We start from the raw sequence: 27,967 nt of genomic DNA, 5'->3' as shown, positions 1-27,967 counted from the left end.
AGGCCGTGATAGTGAGAGGCCCGTGCACCGCGATGAAGAGTGGCCCCTGCTATCTGCAACTAGAGAAAGCCCTCGCACAGAAACGAAGGCGCAACACAGCCAAAAATAAATAAATAAATAAGTAAAAACCAAAAAAAATCACTGACAAAGGTCTAGGGTCTCTAGATACTGTGCCACCAAGGGACTGGCGTGGTTAAGAGTGCCTGGACTTGATTCAGATTTAGGTTACAAGGAGTGGCTTATGTTTAAATTCAGTACTTGTTGCCCTCCTCTGTCAGAAGATCATTTTACAGAAGACAAAACAAAGACTGCAAAAGTTCTGATGGTTGGTATGAGGTCTTAAGACTAGCTAGTGGCAGAACCAGGAGCATAAGCCTGTTTACAATCCTTCGTTGTTATTAGAGCTGGTGAACTTCCTGGGAGAATGTAGAAGGGAATGCTTTGCTCATTTTGTTGAGTAACCTTCCCTAGCCTTGCTCTCTTAGGGGGTGTTCTTCATTTCACACTTGAAGGGGTGGGGAAAGAGTGAGATAGTTCATTGCATGGGCTTCTCTACAAACTGGAAAGGTGTTCTATGACATTTAAAGAACAAGGGACTTAATGGCCAGTGATATGAGCAGGTCTTCTGTAGATTCCACCTCTTAAACTTAAGGCCTCTCTCTTAGAACTGACATGCTGGTTAACCTCACTCTTTTTTTTTTTTAACATCTTTATTGGAGTATAATTGCTTTACAATGGTGCGTTAGTTTCTGCTTTATAACAAAGTGAATCAGTTAAACATATACATATGTTCCCATATCTCTTCCCTCTTGCGTCTCCCTCCCTTCCACCCTCCCTATCCCACCCCTCTAGGTGGTCACAAACCACCGAGCTGATCTCCCTGTGCTATGCGGCTGCTTCCCACTAGCTATCTATTTTACGTTTGGTAGTGTATATATGTCCATGCCACTCTCTCACTTTGTCACATCTCACCCCTCCCCCTCCCCATATCCTCAAGTCCATTCTCTAGTATAACCTCACTCTTAATTCAGGTGACACGTAGTAAATATTTAGCACTGTGCTGGATGCTGGAATATAATGGTGAGGAAAGTGGGCTTGCCCTGCCCTCATGGAACAGAGTCTAATTTCTGTTCTCTCTATCCCCACATCCTGACTGTGCCCTTACCTGAAGCAGGAACAGTTAGGGGTTCTAGCTGCGGGTAAAGGCCTAGGAAGGGAGAGTGGATGGGGTGGGGCATAGCTTAGGGGGTGGCTGTGGAGATTGACCCATACATCTCCTCCTTCCTGATTGGAGTCCCTTCTATCCTGGCTGCTCCCTGGAACTTTGGCTACTGCAGTCTAGTTTCTTTTTTAAAAACTGTAAAGGTGTACAACATGATTTGATATACATATATACAGTGAAATGATTACTAGAGACGAGCTAGTTAACATCTCCTCACAGTTACTTTTTTTTTTTTTTTTTGGTGTGATGAGAACACCTGAAATGTACTCTTGTAGCAATTTTTCAGTATTCCATACAGTATTATTTAACTGTACTCATCATGCTATACATTAGGTCTCTAGACTTATTCATCCTACCTAACTGCAACTTTGCCCAGTGTCTCCCCATTTCCCCCCACCTCCCTGTCCCTGGTAACCAGTCTACTCTCTGCTTCTATGTATTAGACTTTTTTAGATTCTACATGTAAGTGAAATCATGCAGTGTTTTTCTTTGTGTATCTGGCTTATTTTACTCAGCATAATGTCCTTCACGTTCATTCATATTGTTGCAGATAGCAATCTTTTTTTGTGAAGCTGAATGATATTCCACTGTGTGTGTGTGTACACACACACACACACACACAATGCTATTTCTTTATCCATTCATTCATTAAGAGACACTTAGGTTGTTTACATATATTGTCTATTGTGAACAATGTGCAGTGAACATGGGAGCACAGATATCTCTTTGAGGTATTGATTTCATTTCCTTTGGATATATACCCAAGAGAGGGATTACTGAATCATATAGTAGTTTTACTGAGGAAGTTCCGTATTGTTTTACATAGTGGCTGCACCAGTTTACATTCACACCAACAGTGTACAGGGATCCCCTTTTCTCCACATCCTTGCCAACACTTATCTTTTGTCTGTTAGTTTGTTTTTGATAATAGCCATCTGAACAGGTGTGAGATGATATCTCATTGTGGTTTTGATGTCTATTTTCCTGATGATTAGTGATGTTGAACACCTTTTTAGGTACCTGTTGGCCGTTTGTATGTCATCTCTGAAGAACGTCTATCAGGCCCTTTGCCCATTTTTTAGTTGGGTTGTGTCTTTTGCTATTTAGTTGTCAGAGTTCCTTATATATTTTGGATGTTAACCCCTTATCTGATGTATGGTTTGCAAATATTTTCTCTAATCCATAGATTACCTTTTCATTTTGTTGATGGTTTCCTTTGCTGTTTATGAGCTTTTTAGTTTTGATGTAGTTCCTCTTGTTTGGTGTTGCTTTTGTTGGCTAAGCTTTTGGTGTCATATCCAAAAATCATTACCAAGGCTAATGTCAAGAATTATTTTCCCTAATGTTTTCTTATAGGAGTTTTATGGTTTCAGGTCTTATGTTTCAGTCTTTAATCCATTTTCAGTTGGTTTTTGTGTATGGGGTAAGATAAGGGTCCCATTTCATTCTTTGACATGTGGATATCCAGTTTTCCTAGCACCATTTATTGAAGAGACTATCCTTTCCCCATTGTATATTCCTGGTGCCTTGGGTTTATTTCTGGGTTCTCTATCCTATTCCATTGGTCTGTGTATCTCTTTTTATGCCAGTACCATACTGTTTTTGATTACTCTAGTTTTGTAATATAGCTTGGAATCAGCAAGTGTGTTGCCTCTAGCTTTGTTCTTTTTTCTTATGATTGCTTGACTGTTTGGGGTCTTTTGTGGTTAGAACTGTTTTTTCTATTTCTGTGAAAGTCTAGCTTCTAAACTCTCCTGGGAGTGCTCTGGCAGTGCAGGGGACAGGGCTGACAAGCTCAGCTGCATGTGGCAATACCAGTTACTGGATGAGTCTATAGAGACTATCCCTTCAAAGTCTGTTCCATGTCTACACTCAAGTGACAAGCTTCTGATTCTTGCTCAGTGTTAACCATTTCTGACTCTCTTGAATAATATGGGTGGAACAGGAGTTGTGTTGAGGCAAAGCAGGTTCAGAGGGCGTCTGGGGGGCAGCAGGGCAGGGCTGGCTGCCTGCCTCCCCTACCTGGAGGAGTCTAGGTACGGTTAGGGAATCCAGACTTACCTGAAAACCCTGGCATGTTTCCTTAGGACATGAACTTACGATCATAGCCTCCTTTTGCTTTATTCTCCGTACATATTTAAATACCCTGGCAACTCTCATCCTTAGCGCTAGCTGTAATAACCAACTGCACTTCCTCTCTCAGAGCCTTTCTAATAATTAGCTTCTTTGTTCCGCTCTTTTAATCTAGTGGTAGGAGCTGGGAGCTGCCCGTTTAGGAATTTTTGCATTAAGAGAGGAGCCTCTCCCACTGACCCTATGCAGGCATTTTTGCTGTGGCTGGAGTTGCCGAATCCAAGAAGCAGAGACCTTTCACCTTCACCTGGGTCATGTGCTCTTGAAAGAGGGATGTGCCCACTCCCCCCCCCCCCTCATCCCCTACTTCCTGTCCTCACTGTTGAATTCATTTGACATGCAATTGCCCAATGCAGTTGTACCTGACTAATTGGATTGTTTTTAAATTCTCCTCTGGATGAAATATGAGCTTTCTTGACTTTGGTCAGTCTGCCTGGAGTCAGTCCTAGCCTGGGCAGGTGCTGTGCCAACTTCCCGGGCATGTGCCTGTGTCGGCGTATTTTACTATTGACCCGTAGCTCTGCCTTGGAAATACCAAGCCTGGAGCTCTGGAGAAGGCGCTGCCACTCCTCGTGTAGTTCTGAAAGGCTGCCTTTGTCCTGAGGAATGCCTGTCGCAATGAAGCTTGATAAATAGCCAGCTCCTTTCTCCTATAAATTAAAATGAAAGAACCTTGCCTGCTAGAAGTAACTTTACTTGTCTCTTCTCATCTTCTTTATTCAAGACTATTTAATGAATATCTATTTAAGACCTAAAGTCTAGCAGCATGCCAGGCACTATAAAGGGGGGACGTAGAAGTAGAAGTTTGTGGTCCTTGCTCTTTATGGACCTAAGGTACTTCTTGGTGGACACAGACATATGCCCCTGAAACCATTAAGGAATATATAAAATGGACTTCAACGAAATGCCAAGTGTATGAGTTGCCTTCTCTGGTTGCCTTATGGGACCAGAGCTTCCTTTTCCCCATGTTTTCCATAGATATGCTTTTATTTCAATCCCTTTAACATTTCCTTTTTGGTTCATTTGTTCATTTATTCACTCACTCATTCAGTGAACACTAATTTAATGCTTACTCTTTGCCAGGCACTGTGCTAGACACTAGAAACAAGGAGGTGACTATAAGACATGGCTCTCAACCAGCTCACAGTCTAGTTGGAGAGAGAAAGAAGGAAATGATAATGCACAGTAGTAAATGCTGTACTCAAGGCAGGGATAAAATGCCATGTGAAGTAGAAGATAGAAGAGTTAATTAGCTTCTAGGTTTGATTTTTACTGTCGTAATTTGTCTTCTGTTAAAAAATAAATCTCAGTGTTCTTATCCTTCCACCGTTCAAATGGCTGATTAACCTCTTTTCTGCCAACCTGCACATCTTTTTAATTTTTTGAAATATCACTTTCTTCATTAGTCAACTGTGTATTCCTTTGCCTTTCATCTTATATATTTGTTACTTTTTTTTATTGTGTTCTTGAAGCACTTTGTAGAGCTATAGAGCTGTTTTACTTAATTTTCAGTATGGAATCATCTACTCTATCCTTCCATAAAGAATGGCTGACAACATGTGAGAGTTTTATCTATATGCTTAAATGTGTTTATTAGTCATTTTTCTCTATTTCTTTGGCCTCTTATAACTGCTTTGAGTTACTGATTCACCACTGTTATTTCTGAGTTCTTACGTTTTTGAAAGATGTTACTTTTCCCCACTCTCGGCCAAGTCGGTGAATGGAGCACCGAAAATAGAAAACTTTAATAAGGTAAAACAATATTCCTCTGGCTCTGTCCCTACCCACCACAGCAGAACTTGTATGCTGCTTTCCCTTGAAGCCTCTCCACGTATTTCTGAGCACCTCTGGGAGGTGCCTCACGGGTCCTGGAGGCCACTTCCTCTTGAGTTCTCTATGTGGTGATGACCATTCCTAGCACTCAGCCTAGCTCTGGGGCCCAGAAAGTCCCAGAGAGTGCCCTGCTGGCGCCCTCGGACTGGGTCTCCCTGATGCCTACCAGAGTCGGGCCAGTTGGCACCCTACTGCGGTCATGCCGCTGGGCTATTGAGTGCTGTCTTGTTGTGCCACACTAGTGATGCACTGGCACCTCCGGCTGGCAACACTGTGCCGTGCGCTCCACTGAAGTGGTGAGACCTTCACTTGCGGCTTTGGGCTAGACTCCTTTCTTGAGCCCTGGGGCTGTGTTGTCTGCTGTGCTCTGATGTCCTGAAATTTGCTCTTTTCCTAAGATGCAAACATGAGTGTATGAATGCCAGGCCAGAAAACAGAGTGACCAGCACTGTGTTATGCTCAGAACTGCTCTGCTCCCTGCCCAAGCCATGTGAACTGGCTCAAGTCTAAGGACCCCACCACTCTCTCCCCTGAAGATACATTCACTTCCAGCAGGCCCTTTCGTCCATATTCCAGATGGTCTTCCAGCAGAGTGGCCCCTGAGGTCCTTCACCACGCCCAGATAGGCCTAAATCCTCAGGCGAAGGCACCTTAGGCTCAAGCTGGCACCTTTCAGTATTTATAAAGTACTATAACCTTCTTACAGAAACACTGGAAAAAAGAGGAAAGGAAAAACGATAACTCACGATCTTAGCTTCCTTGTTTTGTTAGCATCTTGGAGGGCTTTCATCAGCTCTCTTTCTCAGCACGTATCCTTTGCTTGATTATACTTGCTCTTCGTTTGCCAGCCTCTGGTGGGAGTCCGGCTTCTCTGTGTGTTTGCCCCCCTCTGTGGGACTGTAGGTGGAGGGTGGTGCAGAGAGCCTCGCGTGCACTTCCGTTTCCTGCCAGAGAGCTCCAGCTACACTTTCTTCTTCTTCTCCCTCCTTCCTGTCATGGCTCTTCAGAGCCCATTGACATTTGTTTACACTCCTTTCCCTTCTCTTCGTGATGCTCATCCCCACACTGCTTTCTCCAGGTTCTTTCTCATTAGTTGCTCACCACCCTGAGCCACCTGTGTCCCATTTCCACTCTTACCTCTGCTGGTGACCTCATTGGGCTGATGTGTGGTGGGCCCACCAGCAAGAAGGAAAACGCTTCTTTACACAATTGCTATGAGAGGAGAATGTCTAGGGTGGGGCTGGAGGTTGTTTCGGGACCAGTGTGTCCTTTACCTCTGCCCTGGGCAAAGCAGCGTGGGGAAGTACCGCTGATGGGGGCATGTTGATGACACCTATGAAATTTATTTTCAGTGCCTAGACAATCACTGGACCATTTACTTCTAGAGTTTGACTCTTGGTGACCTGCATTTTAATCTCAGCCCTGCCCCTAATTCCCGCTCTATACCTTAGGCAGGTCACTTAACCTTTGTGCTTTGATTTATTCATCTGGCAAATGGGAATATTAAAATTTGTCCTACCAACCTCACAAGTGTATTTGCAGATAGCATGACAAGGCTTTTGTAATTCTAGGAGTATAGTTGACCCTTGAACAGCATGGCTTTGAACTGCATTGGTCCACTTATATATGGATGTTTTTCTGTAGTAAATACTACAGTACTACATAACCTGCGGTTGGTTGAATCTGTAGATGCAGAATGGTGGATACAGAGGAACTACAGATACAGGGGGCTGATTGTAAGCTATATGTGGATTTTCAACTGTGCAGAGGGCCAAAGCCCCTAACCCCTTTGTTGTTCAAGGGTCAACTGTACTATGGAATGTAAAAGAAAATACTTACATTCAATAAGAGAGGTGTAAGCATTATACTAATAGTATTATAATATAAGAACTGACTCTGGAACCAGGTAGCCTGGGTTCAAATCTTGACAGTACTGTTGCCAGCTGTGTGACCTTGGGCTAGTTTCTTAGCTTTTCTGTGCCTTGGTTTCCTCTGCTATAAATGTGAAAGCAGGGTAACAGTACTTTATGATCTTGTGGTTATGGTAGGATTAAATGAGTTAACATTATGTAGCATTTTTTTTTATATACATCCACATGGATATAGCAACATGGATTTATTTTTTATTTAGACAGCCCAAAGAGTTTCAGTTTATCTTCAGGTGTCTTGGTGCTCTAATGTTTTTCATATATATTGTTTCCCATTCTTTCCCGTGGTATAGGGGCATATAAAATACGTGGTATGTAGCATTTTTAAAGGAGGGCTTGGCACATTTATAAGTATTATTATTGTGGGTACTGTTATCATTTATAGAGACACTCTATCATCAGATCTTTTCCTGCTGGTTAGAGAAGGGGCCCCAAGTGAGTGACTTAGAAGGGAGGAAGGGCATTCCTGTTTATCTGGTGCCTGTTGTGTGATGATGGGTCCAGCTGGTACTTCTGTGTGTCATCTCCTTAAATGAAGAAGCTGAGCCTCAGAGGACAAATCTAGCAAGATCAAACTTTTTTGTCCAACGCCACATTGGTACTCTTTTCATTGTATCCTACCACTTCCCATCTTGGCCCTGACACATCTGTTGTGGGCATCTGGGTCAGCCAGCAGTGTGTTTGAATGCATATGGATGTCCTAATTATTGTTGGTGCCAAAGATGCAGAGTGAGTGTACGTGGCTGACTCACTGGTGCCAGAGCGAAGGGCACAGCCTCCCTGTTAACTCTATGAATGTAATTAAACATGCATGTACACTTTCCTCTTTCTCTTTTTCCCTATTATGTATATTTCTCTAATTGGATTGGCATCAGTTTTTAAAATTAACCTTTGGCTTCTCTGCTGCCTGGTTTATGACCATGATTGGGAATGACATTGCACCAGTTGCTGAGTTACAGCAGCTTCCTTCCTACCCACAGATACAGTGGTAGCAATAATAATAATGGCCTCCACGGACCGAGCATCTGGGAACTTTACATAGTCTCATTTTATTTCTCATAAATAACCGTGAGGGAGGCAATATTATCCCTCTTGTTAGATATGAAGAAAGTGAGTCTTGGAGAGACTAACATCCTCAAGACGTCACAGCTGGAAGTGGCCAAGTTGGGATTTGAACCTGAGCCCTACCACTGCGTCCATCAGAGAGATCAGTTCTACTTTTGACTTAGTTTGAGCTTCCAGGGAAGATTCTGTTTGAAACCGTTCGGAGACTTTAAACATTTGAAAATCACTGCTCTAGGAGCAAGAATCTTTGGCTGGGAGCCTGATGACCTGAGTTTGAGTTCTCGCTTGGGGTTGATGGGAAGTCACTTGCCCTTTACTGAGCCTGTTTGCCTATCTGTGAAAGTGGGGCCACACCATCAACCTCAAAAATGTCAGGCTAATAATGAATGCACTGCCGCGACAGTGTTTTGAGCTTTCTTACCCACTTGAAGTCAAGCCTCTCTGGTTGCGCCTTAAGCGATCACACTAAGAATTTCATAATAATGATGACAGGTGTGACTGTTCTCCCACTGTTGTTCATACTCCTACCGCCACCCTGGGCCAGGTCCTGTAGGTGTCATTTTCCGGCAGGTCTTGTGAGAACATCTTCAGGATTGATTAAGTGCTCGGTGGTCTCTGGGGGAGGTGATCACACATGTGGTTTGCTAGTTAGCAGGAGTACCTATTTAAGACCAGTTTCCCTCACTGAATGGCCTCCTGACTCCAGCCTCCTGCTGTTCCTGGAATCTAGCCTCTTGGGGAGCAGGGCAGGTTGTCAGGAGTGTCCAGGCCAGTCTGCCCCCTCTAGCCCCCATCCATTACCATCATGGGGTTGCTGCCACGTGCTTCGTCTGCTGGAGCACAGATGCAGTTCTGAGTACAGTGGCTCCCACTCTGCTTTTGCAGTCACTTTCAAATTTCTCTTCTCTGGCCTACCAGAGCATTTGCTGATGACTTGGCCTAAAACAGTTTTTCATGTACAGTTTTTGGAGTCTTACGGCATACCCAACGAGCCCGGGGGGGAAGACCTCTTTTTATAAGAGCAGCATAGTGTGCAAGTGAGGTGTTGTGTCGTGCTTAACAGCTGGGTGGGGAGCATTCAGTTACACCGGCTTATGAAGCGTGACTCCAGCATTTACCAGCTCTCTCTCACTGAGCAAGGTCGTCAGTCTTCCAGGTCCTACCTCTGTAATTGTAAAATGGGGATGAGAACACCCACTTCACTGTGTTGTTGTGATAGATGACATAAAGTATGGCCAGTATTCCAGCAGTGCCTGGCGCATGGTAGTTGCTTAGTAATGTTAGCTGTTAGTAGCAGTTGTCTCTGGGGTTGGGGGCAGTCAGACTTAAACCCCAGAATTATTTGTTTAAGTGTTAGATGGGCTCCTGTTTTCATTTTCCTTTCATCCCATGGGCCCCGGGAATCTGGTCCTTCTCTCTCTCTCTCTCTCTCTCTTTTTTTAAACATCTGTCATCCACTACCTGTTCTTCTACCCAGGTGCTAGGGATCAGAGCCGTGGCTCTTCGTTTATCCTTCAGTCTCTGTGTCTCCTTCCTCTCTCCTCCTACCAAAAAAATCTTTCCCTTTTTAAAGAGTCACTATTGCTGGCATCATCAAGGAAACAGATGGGGCACAATAACTGTTCTTTCGAATAACAGCGGAGATAATGTTAGATGTTAACTTTCAGAGTGGTTTGTTGCCCCTGGTGGGAAGGACTGAGTTCTAGGGAGAGTAGCCCTGAAAACGTTCAGCCCTCTAGGAAATTTCTTCTTGTAAGAATAACTGGGCGTTAAGTTTTAAGCTTTAGTCTGTGATTCACTTGACTTACTCTAATCATGCTGCTGCTTGAGGGAAAGATTGATGGCTTGGAAAAACGCTGCCTGTAACTTTACCTTTCAGAAGGCAGCTTTTATCTGCTTGTGCCCCTGAGAAAGAGTAAACATTGACACATGAAGTGAAATAACTTCGGTTTTTACATATGGACATGTGGGGTGAGATACTGCAGGAACTGGGAAGTTTCTTCCTTCTTAGTAACTACCTCCCTCACTTCTGTTCAGCTAGAATTTGAGGATCTGCTGTGTGCTATGCACAGATCAAAGTTGCTGCCACAGAAAGCCGACATCTTAATGGGGGTTAGATGGACAAAGTACCAAGAATACAGATGCCCAGAGTGGACGTTGAACCCACACCTCTAAGTGGTCTGGCCAAACCGATGGGAGTGCAGTTGCTAAAAATTAATTTTCTCATTTATAAAATGGATAAATCGTGACCTGGACTTTGAAGGCACTTGTGGCATCTAGCATTTCTAGGGCCAGTGTTGATTTGATTCCTGGGTTTTGTTGGATGGACAGAAGCTAACCAGGTCCTCCTGTCTTGTCCTGGATGTTGTTTGCCATTTTGGCTCTAAATCTCAGACTCTGGCAATCTCATCAAGCAAACCTATTGTTTCCCTGTGGCCTCCTGTCATTTTATATATGGATATTTAATTTTTTTGCATATGCTCTCAGAACCATTGGATCAAATGGAAAAAGAAGTTGATATGATTCACTGTTTATTTAAATATGGATAATACTATTAGATCTTGTTCCTCTGCTTTCAGATATTTTGAGGGGGAAAAACCTCAGAACAGCTTGCTAAATCTAGTCAGCCATCTCTGAAATATAAAATTCCTCTGAATATTACCTGTTACACAATGTTACACAACAGCAAATACATCCAAGTTACAGGGAGTTTGCTGTGATTGCAAAGCGGACCAACCTTCTGTGAAGCCAGTTGGTAATGGCTCTCAAATATTTAAATGTGCCTCCCCCATTGGCAGAGTAGCTCTGCTCCCAGAAATTTAGCCCATAGAAACTCACACAAGTACCCAAAATATATGTGAAAGAAAATGTTCACTGAAACGTGGTATAAATTGTAATTAGAAACAACCTAATTGAATATCAGTTGTAGGTTGAATAAATGGTGGCTTTTAAACTACATTTAAATTAAATGCTGTGGAGGAGCTTCTAAAATGATCAGATAGAACTATATGTACTGACATGAACCAAAGTATGTAATCTGTTGAGTGAAGAATCAGTTTATAGAGCAGCATGTATATTACAGTCCTACATGCGTTAGCTTGCATGAATTGGAAGATATAGCTCAGTTTTTTCCAGTTTTACTGAGAAATAAGTGACACACATCACTTACTATGAGTCTTATAATAATGAGTCTAATAATGAGTTTCATTATCACTGTAAGTTTAAGACATATAGCATGCTGGTTTGATTTACATATATTGTGAAATGATTACCAGAGAAGGTTTGGCTAACCTTCATCTTCTCATAGCTACAATAAAACGAAAAGAAAGAGGAAAAGAATAAAGGAAAAAAATTTCTCCTTGTTCTGAGAACTCTTAGGATTTACTCTCTGAACAGCTTTCCTACATATCATACAGCAGCGTTAGCTATAGTCGTCATGCTGTATATCACAGCCCTAGTACTTGTGTATCTTATAACTGGAAGTTTGTACCTTTGACCACCTTCCTCCAAGTCACCATTTTCATATGTTTATGAGATAAATGAGTCATCCAGAATTTGTTGATCTGGCCTCAACAAATTGATTCATGATCAGGGCTCTGTTTTTTAAAAAAAAAAAAAAAAAAAAAAAAAAATCCCAAACGACCAAACCCTTTAAACACTACTTTTAACACATTTCGAGGTGGTGGTTAGGCTTATTGCATGGTGTTACCCTATTTAGGAATTCCCATTGAAGGCCTGCTGATTTTCTTTCTTTGTTTTGTCTTTCTCCTTTCTCGATTACAACTAGAATCTCTTGCTGGGGAAAAAAAATCCAAATTGTTTAGAAGAAATCAAGTCATACTCTCATACTCCCTCTCTAGAGAATTTACCACCATTAACCCTTTGGGTAATCTTTCAATTCCTTTTTGTTTTTTAAGCACATTACATACACACACACACACACACACAGGTTAAGAGCATGGTCTCTGGGTTCAAAGCCTGATGCCACAGCTCTCACTGGCTTTTGACCTAGGACAAATCACTACACCTCTCTCAGCCCCATTTCCCCCAGTTTTCAAGTGGAGAATATTAAATAGCTCATAGGACTGTTAGTGAATATTCAATTAAAAACCCCTGTCAATATTTAACATAGGATCTGAAACATAAGCTCTTTGTAAATGTCAGCTACTAATTTTGAAAACAAAAATGGGATGGGATCATACTATATGTACTCCTACAATTTCCTTTTTCAGTTTTATTATTTAATTTTATTTTTTATTGAAGTGTAGCTGATTCACAATGTTGTGTTAATTTCTGCTGTGTAGCAAAGTGATTCAGTTATACATATATACATTCTTTTTAAAATATTCTTTTCCATTATGGTTTATCATAGGACATTGAATATAGTTCTCTGTGCTATACAGTAGGACCTTGTTGTTTATCCATTCTATATATAATAGCTTACGTCTTCCTTTTCTTAAAAACTCAATGGTAAATGACATCCTTTCATGTCAGTATATACCAATACTCTTCTTCTTTTTTAATGATGTCATAGTATTGTTGTATAGATTAAATTATAATTTATATAATCATTCTCCCATTGAATATTTGTTTTAAAAAATTCCTTGCTGTTATAAAGACTGTGGCAATGAATATATTCATAGCTCTCTCTTTGCACTCTTGGTGTCTCTGCAGGCTTTATTGCTAGATTTGGTAGAGCCGAATTGGAGGCTGTGCCAGTTTTTTTAAGTTACTATCAAATTGCTTGAATACCTGCCATTAACGTTCATCTGAAACAGTATTACTGAGCAGTATTATTATGGCGGCACACAAAGAAGAATATCTAATAGTGGCCAGTATCATACATTTCTTCCTTGAACATGATCAGACATTTGCGAGACCCTTGTACTTGACTGGTGTTAAAGAGCTCAGAAGAGCTCATTATGGACTTGGGTGCCCCCTGCATTGTCAGAACCTTCTAGTATAAGGATTGCTTAAGTGGTATTGACACCATCTTACATTTATGTATCAAAGATGCACGTTGGTGTGTCTTTCATCAAACAAATTTTTTTTTCCTTCTCTTTTAATTTTTTTAAAATTTTATTTATTTATGGCTGTGTTGGGTCTTCGTTTCTGTGCGAGGGCTTTTTCTCTAGTTGCGGCAAGCGGGGGCCACCCTTCACCGCGGTGCGCGGGCCTCTCACTATCGCGGCCTCTCTTCTTGCGGAGCACAGGCTCCAGACGCGCAGGCTCAGTAATTGTGGCTCACGGGCCCAGTTGCTCCGCGGCACGCGGGATCCTCCCAGACCAGGGCTCGAACCCGTATCCCCTGCATTGGCAGGCAGATTCTCAACCACTGCGCCACCAGGGAAGCCCACACATTTTTTTTGTTTCATAACTTTTAGTGCAAATCATCTGTTGCTAAATCAGCCTCAACTATGATTTTTTTGTTACTCAGACTGATCCATAAGCCAAACAGGCAAATGCTCGAGCACAGGTGGCCCACTGCATCTGCTGGTTGGTTATGAAGTTGTACTGTCTTTTACCTCTTTGGGAACTGTTTACAGTTGATCATGATGAGCACTTATTGCATCATTCTGAAAAGGCATGAAACTGCTGAAAGAAAAATGAAAGAAGAAATGTAACATCTGGTTTTAAGAATGGATATTTGCATCCCTGGTGGGGCAAGGTTCAGGCCACGTATGACTGATCAGGTTGAGAGAACGGAAGAAAGCGAGTGTGGTGGTGTTAGGAGAATGTGCACATAGATCACGCTGTCCTTTCACCATTTTGTCATCTGAGAGCCAAGAATAAGCTCTCATCAGTTGACATTTCATTACTGGTTGCAATATCACTTTAATGCTCTGTTCAAAGACTTGTAAACATTTTGTTCAGGATGTTGAGTAAAAAGTATGTGGAATCTTTAAGGAAATGGCTCTGAAATTATATCCAAGACAGTTGTGATTATTATACATGTAAGAGGTTAAGTGAAAAAATATCTCCTTTAGAATCTAGTTATGGAAATTTCTGCTTTCAACTTAGAGGTACAGTTGTAGGCACACCTCCTTAACCCCATACTCCCCCCTCCCCCTGTTTTTTCTTTTTTTGGTCTTATATTGAGAAAGCAGAGAAACTCAGTTGAGGACAGGAAAAAAACTCAGAACCGTCCTGTGATTATTTGAAAGCAGCCACAGAATACATTCTTACATGCCAAAAATTGGATGGGGTGGGGTGAAGGACTTAGGGGCTGCAAAGATCAAGAAAAGGCAGGTTTCTGTGGTCAAGCTGGGCTTAATGTTTAGAGGAAGGTCTCAAAAGGGTTGGGTTTCTAAAGTCAATACATAGAAAAAATTATAATGAAAATCTGAGGTTAAGAACAAGGTTTAATTAAACTGTGATTAGGATATTTCTGAGAAAAGAGCCTAATTGAGCTTATAACTGTTTTACATAAAGTAGTTTCTTTATGAATCATCCAAGTTGACCTGTTTTAATAGTCAAAATTTAGTAGAGTATAGGAAGCTAGAAAGTCAGATGGAGAAAGACAAATTCCATGTGATTTCACTCATGTGAAATTGAAAAAAAGCAATAAATGAACAAACCAAACAAAAACAAACACATAGGTACAGAGAGCCAGGGTAGTGGTTACCATAAGGGAAGGGGGGTAGAGGAAGGGTGAAATGGGTAAAGGGGGTCAACAGTGTGCTGACAGTTGGTCCTATAGCCTATTTGCAGGGAAGAAAAGCCTAAAGGAAACCTAAGACCACAGAGTCAAGATAAACATTTCAATACTATACAATGATAAGATAATATATATATAAAGTTTACTTCTGAATCAAAAGAGCACCTTTCACTTGTGCCTGGGTACCCTGAATGGTATCTTTTCTACTAGAGAGTCACTCTGCTAAAGGCAATCTCCATTTCACTTTTAGGAAGTTTATGTAAATAATGATTTTAATTTGTATTCGCTGGCACTTTGCATTCTCAGGTTTAAAGACTGTAGAGTCATTAACTTGTAATTAACAAACTTTGCAGTCCTAACGCTTTTCATTCAAGATCTTAGAGTGTTTCTTGGAGACAGAGAGAAAAGGCAGATCTTTCTGAGTCCACAGTTGACTGGTGGGAGCACTTGAGATGTGTGCAGGTCAGGGATCCGCTCAGCAGACAAGGTTAGGAGCGGTTCTTGAGGCTGTTCATTCATTTAACCCATATCTATTGCCTGCCTCTAGAGTCAAGGCACTGTGTTTTTCAGGATTGACATATTCTGGCAGTTTCTTCCTGCTTCTGACATTCACAGATTCTTCTCTTCTCCAGGTGGAGACTTGACTTTTGGTTAAAAAATAAATAAATAAATAAACTTTGTTGGTAGAGGAAATATGCCAGTGGAAACTTAGGACATTATTTGGTTTTCAAGGTGGTTAAACTTTATAGAAATGGGGCCTGAGAATGGAACCCTGGGAGCCAAGAAAAATGTCAAGTAAAAAAATATGTGTCGTGTTGGATGCATGTAACAACGCTTCTGATAAAGAGCTTTGCTTTAATCAATAAAAAAATAAAATTAAAATTGAAGAATTGTACTGAACAAGAAGGCAGAGGAGATGCCGTGGACCCATTCCTTGAACCTGATTTTATCTAGAAAGACTTCGGCACAAGGTGAGAAAGAGAGAGGGAGGTTAGGACAAGAACCGTCTGTTCGTTTTTGTTGCCAGGGGACTTGGCTAGAATCTCCCCATGGTTTTGTCTAACATTGGTGTTTCCAGGATGGTGTTTCCAGGATGGAGCACCAGTCCAGAGGGACACTGCCTTATCAGAGGGAGCCCAGGGGTGGGCGGCGGGGGGTTGGGAGGGGTGTAGGGTTCATGCATAATGAGCAAAACAGGTGGTAAATGCAGGACCCTGGGCAGTATAGTTAACAGGGAAGAAGTGAGCTTCCAAAAAAGAAGCATCTCAGTAACCATAAGGCTCTGGGTAGTTTTCCTCTTGGAAATTATTCTCTTTCCAATGATAGACCTCAGATCAAGAAGCCTGGAAAAAGATGCCTACTACTCTTCCACCACCAGTATTTCAGATACTTCTCACTGCAGTCAAACGATTTAATTCTGGCTTCTCGTGAGCCCACGGTGATAAATATCAGCACAGATTTCCCTGACCAGGGCCCTCCTGGGTAGGTTAGGAGGTCACTCCCCTGATTTGTTATTCATTAGTTTATGGTAGCTCTGCCCTTCCCTGAAGGCCTGGACCATTGTCATAGCACAAACCGTGGCTAGTCATGGGAAAGTGTGCCTTCTGAGTCTCTCTTCCTCACTCTTACGTGCTTCCTGTTGACCAGGGCTCCAGCCAGCACAGCAGGTGCTCTGGCCCAGCCTGTAACCTCTAAGAGCACCACTTACCTTCCCAGCCTGTAAACTGGGTACAGTAGTACCTGCAGTTTCTCCCTCTTAAGATAGGTTGTGTAAAGATAAGGTGAGTCAGTGCTTGTGGGAATTCTTTTTATACATTATGGATTGGTTAATTTATGCCCTCCCTTTTCCAAAGAGGATTAAAGTACCTACAGATGCTTCATTAATAATCAAAGTTGTCACAGGGAGATCAGCTTGGTGCTTTGTGACCACCTAGAGGGGTGGGATAAGGAGAGTGGGAGGGAGACGCAAGAGGGAGGAGATATGGGGGTATATGTATATGTATAGCCGATTCACTTTGTTATAAAGCAGAAACTAACACAGCATTGTAAAGCAATTATACTCCAATAAAGATGTTAAAAAAAATAAAGTTGTCCCACATTCCATTTCCTTACAATTTTTACTGTGTCGCAGATCTAACTAATCTAGGTTAAGGCTGTCAGTTTGCTAACTTCTGCTGTTCTATTTACTTAAAAGGGGTGAAAGTTTCAGAACCACGTTTCAAGGAAGCTTGTGAATTCCTCCTGTTCTCTGCCTTCGCTGTTGGCACGATCCTTGGATTACTAATGGTACTCACTAGGATACAGTAGATCCAATAGTCACCTCTAATTTAGCCACAGAATACTGACAGCTCAGGTTATTTTTTTCATAAAAATGAAATTATTTAAGGAAATTAAATTTATTTTCTGTTCAGAAACAAGGAATATTATAGAGGAAATGGGGAACCCAAGCTAAAATATTTTTGCTTGTATTCAACATTCATTTAAGAAAAGTTATCGGGCACCTGCTACAGCGCCAGACCCTGGGGATTCCGCAGTGAATGAAAGAGACACAGTCCTTGCGCTCATGGGCTTGAATTGTGAGTGGGGATCTAAATACCACACTAAATATTATAGCAGTAGTGTGAATTTGCAAATTGCGATAAGTGCCATGAAGAAATAGTAAGAGGTGTAAAAGTTTGAGGGCGTTGAGAAGGCTTTTGTGTGGAAGTTCTGTTGAAGCCATTGCTAACTTTAAATTGTTGTTTTTCTATATATTTACTTGCACCTGTAGGCTGATTCAGCTCACTTTCCCTCCTTTGGACTATATTTCTTCCTAAGATCTGCTGCTCGTTAGAGAACAAGTGATAAATACGCCCATTAGCACTTTGTGTTTTTCAAAGCTAGTGTTACCCTCAGAGAGCTCTTAAATTCTCCCCTCTTTAGTAGCCCTTTGATGACAGGCCTTGGACTCCGTGCTCTTAACTCTTCTTTTTCCAGTATGCCAGGAGCTCTTTTCTCCCCAGAGGGGCAATTTGTCTGGGATGGGGTGGGGGAGGGGAGGGGCGAGCAGGGCAGAATAAATGGGCCTTCCTACTGCCTGAAATTGCACCATTCATTTCCCTTTGGGTTGCGAGCTTAAAAAAAGAAAAAGCATCCTGGACAATAATGAATACATGATTATAGAAAATGTGTTTAAAATTTTTTTTTAGCTTAAATACCATCCATAATTCTGGCATTCAGAGCTAACACTGTTAACATTCATGGAGTGTATTCTTCCAGTATTTTTTTCCCCTTTGCATTTGTTATTTAATGTATCCATTTCTATATATAAAATATAATCATAACTTACTTTTTTCTGCATTTTATGCACGAGAGCTTTTTAGTATTTAAGAGGACCATATTAACATTTCTTGGTGAACTTTTTTTAAAATTTATTTTTTATTGAAGTATAGTTGAATTACAGTGTTGTGTTCATTACTGCTATATAGCAAAGTGACATATATATATATATATATATATATATATATATATACATTCTTTTTCATGTTCTTTTCCATTATGGTTTATCATAAGATATTGAATATAGTTCCCTGTGCTATACAGTAGGACCTTGTTGTTTATCCATTCTATATATACCAGTTTGTATCTGCTGAACCCAGACTCCCACTCCAACCCTCTCCCACCCCACCTCCCCCTTGGCAACCACCAGTCTATTCTCTATGTCCCTGATTCTGTTTCTGCTTCATGGATAGGTTTGTTTGTGTCATATTTTAGATTCCACATATAAGTGATGTCATATGGTGTTTGTCTTTCTCTTTCTGACTTACTTCAGTTAGTATGATAATCTCTCGTTGCACCCATGTTGCTGCAAGTGGTGTTATTTTGTTCTTTTTTATGGCTGAATGGTATTCCATTGTATATATGTACCACATCTTCTTTATCCATTCATCTGTCGATGGACATTTAGGTTGTTTCCATGCCTTGGCTATTGTGAACAGTGCTGCTATGAACATAGGGGTGCATGTATCTTTTTGAATTATAGTTTTGTCTGGATATATGCCCAGCAGTGGGATTGTTGGATCATATGGTAATTCTATTTTTAGTTTTCTGAGGAACCTCCGTACTGTTTTCCACAATGGCTGCACCAACTTACATTCCCTCTTGGTGAACTTATTGTTCATATTCAAAATTCTCTCTTCCCAACACACAGAAGTAATTTTTTAAAAATCATAAATGAATTCATAATCAAGGGAAACTTTTTTGGATCAGGAATGGAGAAGAGTGGGGGGTCAATGGCCAAGACTTCAAAACCTGCCCTAGAAAAGGGTTTTAGCTACCTTGCACATGGCAGGAGACCAGAACCAGACTCCGGTATGACGCTGGGGTTAGGGCCATGCTTCTTGCCCGTGGACTAGAGCCTGATTGTTCACAGTGGTCCTTAGTGATGGGTAGCTTTCCTTTGGCCCAGGAAGGAAACAGAGGTAAGTATGAGCATAGGACCCAGAACTGTGCAGCCTACAGATGGTATCCAGCATTTTGTTGTCCATAAACGGAGAAAATCCTAAAAGCCTACCTTCAAACCTTGTTCAGAGTTGCCAGTCATTTAGGGCAAGGTTTATCCATGGTATCAACTGCCAGGGAGTGGCAAATAGGAGGAAAAAACTCTGATGCAAGATTACTTTGAAACTTCCTGAGAACTCAAGGAAAACCAAGTCTTGAGAGGCAGGCAGCAGACCCTGCAACCAGGAGATTCCAAACCCAAGAAAGAGGAGCAATGAACAGTCTGAAAAGGTTTTTAATGATGTATGTATTTAGGATCTCAGAGAGAGACCAGAGTAGTAGTGTTTCTAAAATGAAAATAGGGGGTATTAAACAAGAATTCATCAGTATGAAAAAGATCTAAGTGGAAATCTCTGAAATGAAAAATACAAGGCTTGGGGGAAAAATGAAGAAACGGTGTCAACAGTAGATTAGATATAGCTGAAGAGTCTGTGAATTTGAAAACAGCAACGAGGCAGCACAGAACCATAAAGGGCTGAAAAGTTGGACAGAAAAAAAAAAACGGTTAGATTGAGAAGCTCTAATGTACAATTAGCAGTTTCTTTCTTGGGTTTCTTCAGGTTTTGTCACAGTAGCTTATACCATACTAATTCTTCCATTATGGATGCTAGCAAAGCATATATATGCATACTGTGTATGTGAATGCAGATAATGTAAGATCTGTCTGGAGAATGCTGCAGGAGTGAGACTGAGAGAGGCCAGGATCCTAGCGACGAGTGACGTGCAGAGAAGTGAGCCCGATGTTAGGTGCCACCTTCTCCTCCACGTATTTGCCAGTTTGTAAGTGGCAGCAAAGAGGCTAAATAGGTGTGCAGAGCTTTCAGCAGTCTCTCAGATCTGGGGAGACAGAAATTGCCTGCCTAGGAAGAGGGGTCCTGCTAAAACTAAATACCTTAAGCTTTCAGTTTGCAGCCCTGAAAGGTTGTATATAGGGAGTGAGGGCAGACTGGAAATACCAGCACTTGCTAGGCTGACACTTAGCTTTTGTCAGCTCAGTTGGATTAAGGTGCTTTTTCTCTGTCCACCTTTTTTGCCTGCCAGAAACAAATGTAAAGCCTCTCTGGAGGAAAATAACATTCAGATCCTCAAATTAACTCAGTGCTTTTTCATATGCAGTGTATGACAGCCAATAAAATATTCCCAGATGTTTAAAAGAGTAAAACCAAATGACTGTAAAACAAGAGGGAAAAAAAAAGCAAAAGAAACAGAACTGCACAGGAGCTTCACACATTGCAACTATTACACGTGGACTTCTAAAACAACTGGGATGAGTTCAAGGAACAAGATGATAAGCTGGAGAATTTTGGCAGAGAATGGGAATCTATTAAAAAGAATCACTTAGAAATTCTAGAACGAAAATTTCACAGGGAGCAGGTAATGTCTTAGTCTTTTATTAAAGATAAGAGTTGGGGGCTTCCCTGGTGGCGCAGTGGTTGAGAGTCTGCCTGCCAATGCGGGGGACACGGGTTCGAGCCCTGGTCTGGGAAGATCCCACATGCCACGGAGCAACTAGGCCCGTGAGCCACAACTACTGAGCCTGCGCGTCTGGAGCCTCTGCCCCGCCACAAGAGAGGCCGCGATAGTGAAAGGCCCGTGTACCGCGGTGAAGAGTGGCCCCCGCTTGCCGCAACTAGAGAAAGCCCTCGCACAGAAACAAAGACCCAACACAGCCAAAAAAATAAAAAATAAATAAATAAATAAAAAATCCTTCAAAAAAAAAAAAGATAAGAGTTGGAGTGAAGTTATAGTCTGGAGCCATGATCCGGACCAATGAAATGGAGCTGCTGATGGCTCAGGACTGTCTGAAGTAATGTTCCTGTGCTGTGTCGTTTGCTTGTGGCTTGGGAAGGAAGCAGAGACAAGTCTGAGAACAGGAACCAGTGCCGACTGAAAGCAGAACCTTTGGTTAATAAGACCCTGGATAGATGCCTAGAAGGGGGAGAGGGGAGGGGACCCTGGAGTGAGGAGAGACCATTACAAAAAGTTTTTTGTGTTCTTTATATATTTCCCTATGGCCAGTTAGGGTACCCAGAATGGTATAGCTATGGCTTTTATTTTTAATTATTTTTATTTTATATTGTTTTCTATTACATTATAGTGAGTTGTGTCATCCTTTATGTTTATATACTGTGCTGTTAGGTTCTTCAAGCCAGAGTTTCTGTTTCACCTGTTCATTTCTCTTTGCCGTGTGTGACCTTTCTTTCCATCCCCTCAGCTACCCTCCACCCAACATTCAGTACATTACCTTTACATAATAGAAGCTAAGTAAGTATTTGTTGAATGAATAGAAGACATAGCTCTTGATTGACTTCTTTATTAATTCACGTTCTTAAAGTGCTTCCTGAATGTTCACAGTGTGGTAGAGGTGCAATGGAAAACACACATTTCTGCTTTTAGGGAATTGACAACACGGAAGAAGGAAGATAGTACTTGAGAAGGAGAGAACGGCAGGAAATGGAGGATATATGGCAACTGCTCAAAGCCTCACTGACAGTCCTTCAGCAACTTATTTTTTTCCTCGTTACAAACTATATCCGTAAGGGTCCAGTCAGGAGACAGAAACCACACCAGTAATTTGAACAGGGAAAATTTAATATAAAGAATTGTTAACTAGTAAATGAAAACTAACTACTGAGAAGGGTAAAGAGAATTTTAAAGACTACAAGAGCAGCTTCTATCTCTAGAGCTGAAGGAGAATATCCAAGGAAGGATAAACTAGGAAAGAGAGCCCCCCAAAGTTGAGATTTAGATGTTGGAGAGTGAGTGTCTGGGGCCCCCTGGGTGGTGGAGAAGTCAAGGGGCACCAGCTAGACTCAAGGGCGCGGTTATGCCAATGAGTCTCCCACATACCAGCGGCCAGGAAGTTGCCTGCTGTGTGATAGAAGCAAGAACAAAGGCACTAGAACCAGGAAGAGAAACCCTTCCTCCCGCCGTGTCCTTCCAGCACCCTCTGCTGACAAGACCTAATGCTGTGCCAGCTGGCAAAGGAGAAATGTTTAGAGCAGCTCAGTCCAGTAGAAACATAATGTAAGTCACATACGTAATTTAAAATTTCCAGTAGCCACATTTAAAAAGCAAGAAGAACCAGGTTACATTAATTTTAATAATGCATTTAATTTAACCCAATATACCAAAAATATTATTTCAATATGTAATCAAAATAAAATTATTAATGAGATTTGACGTATTTTGTACTAAGTCTTCAAAATCTGGCAAGTGTTTTATACTTAACCGCCCATTTCAATCCACAGTAGCCGTATTTCAGATGCTTAACCATATATGGCTAGTTGGCTTACCACATCGGATAGTGCAGTTTACAGGGTCCAGCTCCAGTATCAGAAAGCTGGTCATAGCACATGGATTTGGAGCTGAGAGGCAATAAATCGATAGCTGGTGCACAATTATAATAATTATGTGGCCATATAATGGAATATTACGTATAGTTAGAAGTGATGTTCTAGAAAGCTGCAGGAATTTTGGGAAAAGGCTCTTCTTATGTTAAGTCAAATAGCATTTAGAATTGTATATAAGTAGAATATCAGTTTTGTAACAACAGCAACAAAACTCTGGAGTGAAACCTATGTATCAGAAGAGAAGGACATACACTAAAATACTAACAATGTTTATCTTTGGGAAGTGGTACTGGGCAGTTGCGTTTCTTCTTCCTACATTTATGTATTTTCAAATTCTCTTTATTAAGCACACAGTTAATTCACATAACATCCATACTCTTATAGCATAGAGCTGTCCTTTGACTCTCCAGATATCGGGACTTGGGGGGCCCAGTCCCTCGGGCCTCAGTCGGTCACAGTTTCAGAGAGAAATGGGAATGCTGGAAATGGGATTGACTCCAGTGAGTGTGTGAGCCTACCTTTGTAAGGAGCAAAGCTTTTGCCATTCTGAGTTTGAAAAGTCATGATTGGGAGTCCTCAAGGTAGCAGAAACCCTAATCTCTACCAATTTATGGCTAAGAGAAGGTGGTTTATGCAGTTTCTGTTAAAAGCTGCTTGGTAATGGCTGGGATTGGAGTGCTTGGCCATTGTTCGTTTCCTTTCTTCCTCTCGGGGATCAGGGGATTAAAGGCTGTTGTTAGAACTGATTTATATATTGCATCCTCTATATAGAGCATTTTATCTCCTCTGCTCTGTCCTACAGAGTAGAGTTTCTTTTTTTCTCTTCCTCAGGGAAGCCGAAGATGGGGAATGTTGTGATCTGTTGTGCACTGTGTGTGGGGTCTGCTGACACAGCTGCAAGACTGCTTGCCCATTTTATGGGTCTGTCTTGTGTTTTGATTATTAGCCTGACTCAACTTTATGCCAGCTTGGCCTAGAAAGGCTGAAGGTCCATGAGACCAACCCAAAATCTGACTCTAAAAATTTTAAAGAAGCAAATGTTTATTGACCTTATTATATACCAGATACTGTTAAGTGCTTGTCAGGAATTAGCTCATCTAATCCTCAGGATAACCCTATGATATGTAGGTACGGTTGCTTCTCCCATTTTATGGGAGGGAAACTTACGCATAGAGGTTAGGTAACTTGCTTTCAGTCACGTAGCTAGTAAAAGGAGGAAGTGGTCTAGTTCCAAAGCCTGTGCACTTAAGAATTAAGCCAGTGCAGTGGTTCTCAAACTTCAGCGTGACTCACAGTCTGTTGGAGGACCTGTTAAAACACAGCTTGCTGGGCTCTGCCTCCAGTTTCTCATCAGGTAGGTCTGGGGTGGGGCCCAAGAACTAGCATTGCTAATGAGTTTCCAGGTAATACTGATGGTGCTGCTGCAGGGATTACGCTTTGAGAAGCTGACAGGCTCGTCTTCACGGCTAAAGCAACTGGTCCCTGCTAGGCAGCTTCTCCCTCACCGCAGCGTCTGCTGCTCTTACATGGTGGTGGTGAGAGGGGTTGTTGGCTGAGGCCCTGACTCTCATAGCAAAGGTCAGACCACCTCTGGCTCTAATCTGGCCATTTCCCAGGCTCCCTCAGAGTAAGGTGCTTGTACTTGGTGCACGTCTTTAAAAATAACTTCGTTGAGATATAATTCACATGTCATCCAGTTTACCCTTTGAAAGTGTGTAATTCAGTGATTTGTAGTATATTCAGAGTTGTGCTACCACCACCACGATTAAAGAATGTTTTTGTCATTCAGCACACAACCCTGTACCCATTAGCAGTCACTTGCATTTCCCCCAAATAATCTCCGGCCGTAGGCATACCTGATGAACTTTTAGCCCTTTGTGGTCCAATCCCAAAGAATAACACGACTCTCTGGGACTTTTACTTGGAAGACAGAGCTTTGAAGTCCTGCCTCCAAAAGCTTTGCCTGGACCACTTGGTGGTTCCTCTTCTGCCAAGAACTTATACGAGGTATTTAATCACCTTTCCCGACTCCTATATACTCTGGGGTTTGGGATCTGATGCTGGCATTTGGGGCAGTTTATGAAGGGGCATGATTATCTTTTGATCTCTTAAACTCAACAGTTAGGGATATGTTCCATATAGGGAAATCACCTTTTTTTGAGGAGAGCATCGTGACTGCTGTTGGAAATATATGAAGATGAATAAGACGTGGTCTCTATCCCCAAGGAATTTAAAGTCTAACGGGAAAGACAAACATGCACAGAAGCTGCTGCTAACACTAGACAGAATGTGGTCAGGGCTCCAGGTTATGTACAGAGTGCTGAGGAAGCCCATTTTGCTCATGGAGAATGACCTGGACCTTGAAAAATGGGTGTCATTTTAGTAGACGAAGGTGGGGGAAAGCTATAGGCTGAGGGACTAGTACCCAGTAGTGGGAAAATGCAGGGCACAGCATCCAGGCAGTGAGTTACTATGGTGTCCCTGGAACAAGAGGGGCTTTAGTGGAGTAAGGATAGGAAGCTAAATTAGGCTTATACTATAGAAGGCGTCGCGTGCCATGGCGAGTGTGCATGGTATCCCACTGATGGTGGGAAGTCTGTAGTTTTGGGACAGGAACATGGCAGCGTTAGAGCTGTGCTCTAGGATGTGTCTTCCAATCGAAATGTTTCTCTTGTGAAGGAGGCAAGATCATTTTTTTTTTTAATTTATTTATTTATTTTTGGCTGTGTTGGGTCTTCGTTTCTGTGCGAGGGCTGTCTCCAGTTGCGGCAAGCGGGGCCACTCTTCATTGCGGTGCGCGGGCCTCTCACTATCGTGGCCTCTCTTGTTGCGGAGCACAGACTCCAGACGCGCAGGCTCAGTAGTTGTGGCTCACGGGCCCAGCTGCTCCGCGGCATGTGGGATCCTCCCAGACGAGGGCTCGAACCCGTGTGCCCTGCATTGGCAGGCAGACTCAACCACTGCACCACCAGGGAAGCCCGGCAAGATCATTTTGACATCGTTGCTGCCCAAGGTCTCCAACTCTTAAATCCCTCTGAAGTAGAACCTGTCTGTTCCTCTCTCTGTGACCTGTATCATTTTATGTCCCCATCCTTCCCCGCTTACTCCCCTCCTTTAAAATGTTGCTGCCCTGAGCTCCATGATTCCATTCTAATCCAAAAGATTCACATCACGGGAGGAGTGGGTGCTGCTGTAACTCTCGAGCCCATTCCAGAAACTGTAGATATGTGTTGACAGTGCTCTGTGGAAGGGCACCCCCCTGCCCACCACCGCCCCTGGCCTTTGCACTTGGCCACATGGGGTGGTGAATTTGTATTCGTGCAGGAGAAGGGGCCATCACTTCTGCTCATAACATTCTCAACCTGTTCATTTAGATGTGGGCTGCTTTTTATTGTTTTAAATCTGGGAATTCCTTCAGTGAATTCTAAATACATGGGGAAGAGATTCAGTACAGAGACAGAAAATTTTCCTTTTAAACATTTTAAAACTTTCTTTTTAACTTGTCAACCGTCATGACGTTAGGTCCTGAGGACCTGATTCTGTGAGCCTTCCCCTCTTGGAAAGGTTCACTTAGCTAACCAGAATTTGAACTGAGTCTGAGTCACCTCCCTACAACAGAACATTTTTCTCCCCATCACAATTTCATTGCATATGTAGCAACCAGCATGTAACTTACCGGGCACTTGTTTAAGAGCTTCCCTAACCTGAGAAGCCTTCCCTGGTGCTGGTGCTATTGGCATTTTCGCAACACAAGACTTCGCCACCTTTCTCCACTGCCCTCTCCTCAGCCTTTGCCCCTTTGTGGGCCCTCGCTGTTGCACCTATCTGCAAAGGGGCCGCTGGAAGCCTTGTCAAGGCTGAACTGTCAAAGGCTTTCACTGGTTTATGTTTCAGACTCTTGGAGCATGGTCAGCAGTGCAGAAACCTGCCCCACGGGGAGATCAAAGCTTCGGTGGCTGGACGGATGCAGTCACTGCTCTGACTAATTAAAACCAAGCCTGTGTGCATGGCAGTGTGATTAAAGGCAAAGAGGCAGTTATGAAAAGGTGATGGTGGTTAATTCCTGACGTTCTGTCTGTTGGTCCACATGGAGCTGGTGTACAAGGGGGACTTGCCTGTCACAGGCACTCCTGACACAAGCATGTTTCCAGGCACACCCTGTGCACACACATACGCATACATATGGTCAGGTCATTTACCAGCACTTGTCTCGTCAGTTGAATGAATCATAGAAATACAGAATCTGAGAGCAGGACGAGACATGGAGGTCATTTTGTTCCATCCCGTAGAGGCGAGAAACTGAGGTCAGAAGGATTCTCAGAGTCGGTTAGGAGCAGAGTCTATATTTCATGTCACTTCCTCAACCCCAGCTTACTTAGCGTCGTGTTGTAGATGACAACTGTAACTTAGCTGTTTAGGTTCTCATTCATTCCAAAGATGTTTATTGATCACCTACTGTGTGTCAAGGTCTTTGATTTCATTACTGATTTCCTACTCAGAGATCTTTGATTTTCCGATTTCCTACTCATCTGGCTCCTTCCTATGTTTAGTGCCAAAGGTCAATTCAGCTCCACATTCCCTGTGCTAGCAGCTCTCCAACTTTCTAATGCCGACCAACAGTTTTGAATACCTACCATATCCTATGAAGTGTGCTAACATTTTCCTCAGTTACTAATAACAAAACTACCATTATGTTGAGCCCTTATAAATGCCTGAATCTCTGTTAGATGCTTTACAGATGCTATCTCACTTAATCCCCAGGAAAATATTTTTAGCCGCCTTATCCCTCACAACATGCCATTCATATTTCCACAGCTGAAAGGCTGCAAGCTTGAGCAGTGTGCCCAAGGATACCCAGGGAGTAACTAGTGGGTCTAACGTTTTACTCCCATGGGTCCTTTTGTCTGCTATTAAAACAGACTTCCCTGTACGCTGCCCTGCTAAGCTACGAGGAGGTGGGGCAAATCTGTTCTGACCCTCTGACTCCTTTCTCCACGCTTTGCCTTCTAGAAAAGAATACTCCAGATTTTGGGGGGAGTCCATTGTTTCTGCATTCTCCTTTCTGTTTTCACTGCTTAGAGATACAGTCTTTCTAACCCTAACCCCACAGCTCACGGACTGGTCCTCTGATGGCAGGAGAGGCTGGCTGGTTTCGGGCCTCGTTTCTCCAGCCTCCTCTGCATTTGGGTCCTGCCTCCTCGCTCATCTGTCTAGCCCTCCACCTCCCTTAGGCAGC

General features: G+C 42.4%; 1 protein-coding gene and 1 long non-coding RNA gene across 7 annotated transcripts in view; both read left to right on the top strand.

Moving 5' to 3' along the window:
- Window positions 1–27,967, top strand: part of LOC309663865 (carboxyl-terminal PDZ ligand of neuronal nitric oxide synthase protein) — a 302,668-nt gene that overhangs the window by 129,928 nt on the left and 144,773 nt on the right. The window lies entirely within an intron of this gene.
- LOC309662050 lies at window positions 137–27,051 on the top strand. The gene is made up of 2 exons (XR_014264486.1): window positions 137–25,404; window positions 25,704–27,051. It is a non-coding gene; the product is annotated as an uncharacterized lncRNA (long non-coding RNA).

The sequence above is a fragment of the Balaenoptera physalus genome (assembly GCF_965194825.1).
Source record: "Balaenoptera physalus genome assembly, chromosome: 1".
NCBI lineage: Eukaryota > Metazoa > Chordata > Mammalia > Artiodactyla > Balaenopteridae > Balaenoptera > Balaenoptera physalus.
This window is presented reverse-complemented; position numbering and strand designations above follow the sequence as displayed.